The following is a 7285-nucleotide window of genomic DNA, read 5'->3' on the forward strand; positions in this document are numbered from 1 at the left end:
GTTTTGCAAATATGGTTTGGCAATCAAGTTATGGTCATGGTTTTGCGATGATGGTATGACAATCATGTACTGGTTATGGTATGACAAGCAGGTTATGATTATGGTTTTGCAAATATGGTTTGGCAATCAGGTTATGGTTATGATTTTGCAATGATGTATGGCAATCATGTTATGGTTATGGTTATGGTTTTACAATGATGGTATGGCAATCATGTTATGGTTATGGTTATGGTTTTGCAAATATAATTTGGCAATCACATTATGGTTATGGTATGACAATCATGTTATGGTTATGGTATGGCAAGCAGGTTATGGTTTTGCAAATATGGTATGGCAATCACCTTATGGTTATGGTATGATAGTCATGTTATGATTATAGTATGGCAAACAGGTTATGTTTTATGTTTTGCAAATATAGTTTGGCAATCACATTATGGTTAAACTTGCGGTTTTCAAGTCATGTTTTACTTATGGTTAGAAAATCTTCATGTTGTTGTGCCTATGGTTTGGGAGTTGACGTTATAGTTATGATTTTTGGAAACTTGTCATGTTTAAGTATTTGATGTTTTGTTATGCTTACAATGTGTACCTAATGTACCTCTCGCTCTTCAGGGTCCAAATGTAGGTGCAGTGCGGTTGCTTTTGCACTCTTCCTTTGGGAAGAGAGGGATGGTACCTAGTGATATAGTACATGCAAAATTAGTTCCCAACCCTCCCTACCCAATTTTTTTGCAGGTTTTGGCATCGGTTCAAGTGCCGGAATAGGCGTCGGTATGCACATTGAAACAAGCACCGGTATATACCTCGAAATTGATGTCAATATGTGCGACGTTATACACACTAAAACGATCTTTCTCTTTTCGGTGCATATTTCAACGGCTACATTGACGCTCATTTTATTGCTGTTGGAATTAGGGTTGCATAGAAACACACACAGCTTGGAGAAGACGAAGGAAGCTCAAGGCACACAATAGAGAGTTTGTTACTTAGTGTGCAATGGAAAGATAGATAGCCCTAGAGTGATGAGCGTATATACAATGCACATGGGAAAAACCTCCTAAAGAGGGAAAAAATGCCCCGGCGGTCCTAGTGTGTTCACACACGTCACTACCACATGTATATGGTAACAATTGCTTATCCTGGAGTGATGCGGTGAACGAGAGCTGGCACATGAGTAAAGGGAAGTGCCATGCCCTGAGGACATGATTAGTCCACAAAGGGGAGTAAGCCCAAAGCTTTGTGGAAAGATTCAAGCTTCTCACGAGACAATGCCTTTGTGAAAAGATCTGCAAGGTTGTGCTGTGTTGGCATATAAGCCAAGCTGATCTCTCCTGCTGAGAGCCTCTCCCTGACATAGTGGTAATGCACCTCAATGTGATTTGTGCGAGCATGAAAAACTGGGTTCCTCGCAACTGCCAATGTGCTCTGACTGTCAGTGTAGATAGTGTTGGCAGTGTCCTGTCCAACACCCAAATCAGCCATAAGGCGTCTGAGCCATACACACTCAACCGTAGCTGTGAAGACTGCCCTGTACTCAGCCTCACAACTCGAAGTGGCCACAGTAGGTTGCTTCTTGCTCAACCATGATATACATGAACTGCCAAGCATGAAACAAAAACCACTTGTGGACACTCGCGTGTCAAAACAACCAGCCCAATCCAAGTCCGAAAAAGCATGTAAGTCTGGCGGCAATGATCCCCCCTTGGGATAAAACAAGCCAAGATGTAAAGTGCCACTAAGGTAGCGGAAAATCCTCTTGATATCCTGCCAATGCTTAGACCCCGGGCAATGCATAAATCTGTTGACCTGTGAGACTGCAAACTGAATATCCGGCCTCGTGTTGCATACATAAATGAGGCAGCCAACAGCAGTTTGGTAAAGAGTGACATTAGCAAGATCACCAGCATCATGTAGACTCAACTTCAAACCTGTTTCCATGGGAGTGGCAATAGGTTTGCAATCCTCAAGTCTAAACTCACATAGCAATGTCTCTATGTAACTTTTCTGACACAAAGCAATACCACCATCACACTGCTTAAACTGTATACCCAAATAATGATGCAACAGCCCCAAATCTTTCATCTTGAAAGTAGCATTCAAATCAGCCTTAAATTCAGCAATATGTCTCTCATGTGGTCCAGTGATCAGCAAATCATCAACATAAAGAACCACAATGAGAAGTACATCACCCTCACGCTTTACATACAATGTGCTTTCTGTTGGACTGTTACGAAAGCCTTGTTTGACCAAATGAGTGTCAGCTTTCTCATACCAAGCACGAGGAGATTGCTTCAACCCATACAAATCCTTGTTACATTTGCACACTTTGTCCTCTTGTCCTTTTATGACAAAACCGCGAGGCTGCGTTACATAAACTTCCTCAAATATGTCACCATTCAAGAAAGCAGTAACAATGTCTGATTGATGTACATCCCAACCAAAATGAGCTGCCAATGCACATAGAAAACGCACAGTAGTCATACGACAAGTGGGAGCAAAAGTCTCTTCATAATATATGCCTTTTTGCTGTGCATAACCCTTTGCAACAAGTCGAGCCTTATGGCGATCGATCTCACCATCCGGCTTGCATTTCAACTTGTAAACCCACTTCGTACCAATGGCCTTTTTGCTAGAAGGCAAATCACATAAATTCCATGTGTCATTTTCTATAAGTGCATCATATTCTGATTGCATGGCAGCCATCCAATTTTCTGAATTTTGTGCTTCATCAAAAGTCAGAGGCTCCTCAACATCATGTAAGCTAGACACAGCCAAAGCATAACAATCTGATGCATAAGATGCATGGCGAGATCCTGAACGAGTACGACTAGACAAAGGTGCATCCAATTTACTGTCACGCAAAGTGTGCACCAGCCATTTTGGCATACCTCTAGCCTGCTCATTTTCAGCCCTTTCCTCATCAAGTACATCATGTACATCTACATCAGTATTAGGCTGATCTAGAATATTTTCAGAAACCCCCATAGGCTGTACATTTGCCTCATTGGAACTTACATTCATATTTCCACCACTGAAAAGAGGCAACAAAGTGTCATAAATGTCCTGTGAGCTTACATTACTGTCTCTGGTACATGACAGCAAGGGCTGAACAGAATCTTCCACAAACACTACATCCCGAGAAACCAGAATACGTTTTGTTTGCGGATGATACAACCTGTATCCTTTCCTTTCAGCACTATAACAAAAAAAAATACATTTGACAGCCTTATCATCCAATTTTCTGCGCTGCACTTGTGGCACCAAAGCATATGCCAAACAGCCAAAAACACGCATGTGCTCAATAGAAGGCTTTCTATCATGCCATGCTTCATATGGAGTAATAGATTGCAAAGCTTTTGTAGGACACCTGTTAAGTACATAAGTGGCACACATGATGGCCTCAAGCCAAAAAGAATGCGGTAAAGCTTGACTTTTGACCATACATCGTGCCATTTCCGTCAGTGACCTGTTTTTCCTCTCAGCAACACCATTTTGATGAGGTGTATAAGGCATTGTACATTGGTGTTTTATCCCACGACTAGCCAGAAATGCATTAAATTCATGAGACATATACTCTCCCCCTCGATCGGAACGGAGGTTGCCCATAGTACATTTCGAGACATTTTCAGCCATAGCCAGAAATTGTTTAAGGCACATAAAAACTTCGGACTTCGCTTTAAGCGGAAATACCCATGTATGCCTGGAGTAATCATCAATGAAAGTCACGAAGTACAGGTAATTGCCCAAGGACGGAGTTTGCATGGGCCCACAAACATCACTATGCACAAGCTGCAACCTGCATGTGGCCCGAACTAAACCATCCTTTGGAAATTTAGAACGCTGCATCTTACCCAAAATACAGCCTTCACAAACATGTTTGACATGTTTGTAGAGGCGGCAAAGAAGCAACCATATCAGATTTCTGCAAACGCAGCAAACTGGCAAAATTCAAATGACCAAAACGTGCATGCCAAAGTTTTGCATCTGAAATAGCCCTTGAATCTACAACAGCATTTGCAAAATTTTGTCCACACTTGTCATACAAAGTGAGCTTATACAGCCCACGGCACAAAAGGCCAGATGCAACAATTTCATCACCAAAACTGAGATCATGAACTGTACATCTGTCATCCACAAATTTGACTACAAGTCCAAGCCTAGCAAGTGCGGATACAGACAAGAGATTCTTCTTGATCCCAGGTACATAAAGTGCATCAACAAGTGTGAAGGAACTTCCATTAGCAGCAGTGAGCACAATCTTTCCAACTCCCTGAACTGGATAAGAGGCGTTGTTGGCACAAGTGACTGAATTCCCATGAGGGACAGACTCAAGAGAGGTAAACAATTCACGATGTGAGGTAATGTGCTTTGTAGCACCACTGTCAAAATACCACACATGTGAATCTATAGCAAATGACAAGCATGCATCATGGACAGCAGGATTGTAAGTGCACTCTACGCTAAAAGCCCATTCTGCATCAACATCAGCATTACAGTCTCCTTTCACAGAAGACTCAACAATGGCTGCATTTGTAGTGGAACCAACATTTACAATGGAACCACCCTCTTTCTTCTTAGCCTCTTTGGCCTTCAACTTAGGACACGACTTGATCAAGTGATCATTGGCTTTACAATAATGGCAATGCATCTTCTTTTTGCCCTTATCACCAGAATTGCCAGACGAAGTGCTGCCAGTAGAAGCATTAGGAACAGAATTTTTGCCACTCGCAGCAGAACCATAAGAAGTGGCTGCATTAGTGTTGCCACCCTTTCTTTGAGAAGCAATAAAAGCATGTTCAACTGCACGCTGCCTAGTCCCGTTTTTTCTGGAAAGTGACTCTTGCAACAGCAATGTGCATAATGCATCAAACTTGACAACTTCAGGATTTCCTTGGCTCATAAGTCTCCAAGTACTAGCAAAAGTCTGGTAGGAATCTGGTAAGGCATCAAGAACAGTCTGCACAGGGGAACTGTCTGAAATGACTTCACCTGCAGAAATAAGCTACTCATTGATATCCTTGACACTAGCAAGGAAAGTGTCCATATCATCTTCCTCCTGCATAATCTTCGACTCCAGCTCTTTACGCAGCAAAGCAATTTTAGCCTCATTGCAGCTTGCATAAAGACCTGCTACAATATCCCAAGCCTGTTTTGCAGATTTTGCTGAATGGATGTGAGGAACAATGGTGCACTTCACAGACAACGCAATCAATGCATGAGCCTGCGCATCCTTAACATCCCAACGAGCTTGTTCTGCCATAGGCAAAACAACTCTAATAGCTGCAATCCTTGCAGCAAGACCTGCAACATCCTCAACATCACCTACATCCTCAGAACCAAGACGTACATCAATGCCCTGCACAATGTTCCAGACACCCTTTGACACAAGAACATGTTGCATCATATAAGCCCACATAGGGTAGTTGTCCCCATCTAACCTGTCCTCAGCAGCAAACATCTTGAATACATCTGTGTTGTTGTTGTCAGCCATGGTAAATGCTGCACCTGATGTGAAAACTGCCCAAAAATAGGAGAAACGGATCGGGAACAACCTGTGCTATATAGCACAAACCGTAGAAGACTATAAGGCACCTGTTATGCAGAAAACGGCACTGATAGAAATTCTGCACAAAATGACGAAATAGCCTGTGCAGTACTGCCTGTAGTGGAAACGGAGGCCGAAATGTGGACCTGCGAACGCTCGCCAAAGCTCACTGAAATCGGAGAAAGTAAACAGGCGTGTGTTGGAGCAGCTGGCGACTAAGCCCGGGAGGACGTGACTTGCTCTGATACCAATTGTTGGAATTAGGGTTGCAGAGAAAAACACACAGCTTGGAAAAGACGAAGGAAGCTCAAGGCACACAATAGAGAGTCTGTTACTTAGTGTGCAATGGAAAGATAGATAGCCCTAGAGTGATGGGCATATATACAATGCACGGGGGAAAAAACCTCCTAAAGAGGGAAAAAATGCCCCGGCGGTCCTAGTGTGTTCACACACATCACTACCACATGTATATGGTAACAATTTCTTATTTCGATGGCTAAGATACGAGCACGTATACCGATGATGCGATACCGGTGTTGATACTTACGCTTATACCATGGCTTTTTATTCCTAAAAAAAACTTTTACCCTTCGATACACGCATCGATATTCGCGTGACGTGTTGTAGTGCTTCGCATGGAGTTTTTTCTTTCATATTTATTCACAAAGCCGTCATTTCATGTTTTGATATTGTTTTTTTTTTCATTTTTAAAGAGAGGTAAATCATGTTTTTAAAGATTAGATTATTAACAAAATTGTTTAGATATAGGAAAACTCAAATTTGAATGCCATGGCGCCAAAGCTCCACCCACGGTAATACTCCCGGTAGTATTTGTGGCAAAGTCCCCGGTAATACCTGTGGTAATGACGCCGGTAATATTAGCGATAATATTATTAGTTCAAAAAGTTATCCCTCCATCCTCCTCTCTTTTCTTTGGCAAGCCATTTTGGACTCTCTCTCTACAAACCGTGATAAAGATCTGCAGTAAACGTTTGCAAATTTTTATAGTGAAAGATGTCACCATTAGCACCCATGATATATGTGAGGAGATAGTGAAATTCACAAGACAAGAGCTTGCTCTTATGGTGGAAGGGGTTGGAATGGAGTTAAGCAAGGTCAAGGAAAGCTTGGGGGCAAAGCTACGTGCAGAGACAGGGCAAGAAGTAGTGAGACTATCACAAGCGCATACCCCCCCCCCCCCCTCCGCCCAACCACTGCAAGGGTTGAAGTGCAATTGAACAAGCTTAGTCAAGATGTGCAGGGCCTGTCTCAACGTTTCAATCCAAGGAAATCACATCTCCCACTCTTTGATGCATCTTGAGGTTGTGGGAGTCTCAAATGTGGCCAACATTTCCTCCACCAACCAATGTCCCTTATGCCACACAGTCTTTGGCGGTTGGAGCGGCCATTATATGTTTCCATGTGGACACTATTACTATCTTATATGCTTGGTGAGACAAATGCAAAATATATCCACATGCACATTGTGCGGTGTAGCAATTAATGAAGGCCTATATACCATGCTTGGCATGGCCAATGAATGCAAACCACCGTGGTCGCAAGAGGCAACTCCTAGTGTACTTTGAAATTGATTCCAAGACAAAAACTAATTGTAATGTTTTACTAATATGACACTCTTTTACAAATTTCATGAGGATGCATGTTGCTTAATCTTCATTGTCATCATTTTTCAAGATTCTTTTATCTATGTCTACTTTTTCTCATGCTTGATTGAGCTCA

Source organism: Adiantum capillus-veneris, chromosome 16 (assembly GCF_014529385.1).
Source record: "Adiantum capillus-veneris isolate H3 chromosome 16, ASM1452938v2, whole genome shotgun sequence".
NCBI lineage: Eukaryota > Viridiplantae > Streptophyta > Polypodiopsida > Polypodiales > Pteridaceae > Adiantum > Adiantum capillus-veneris.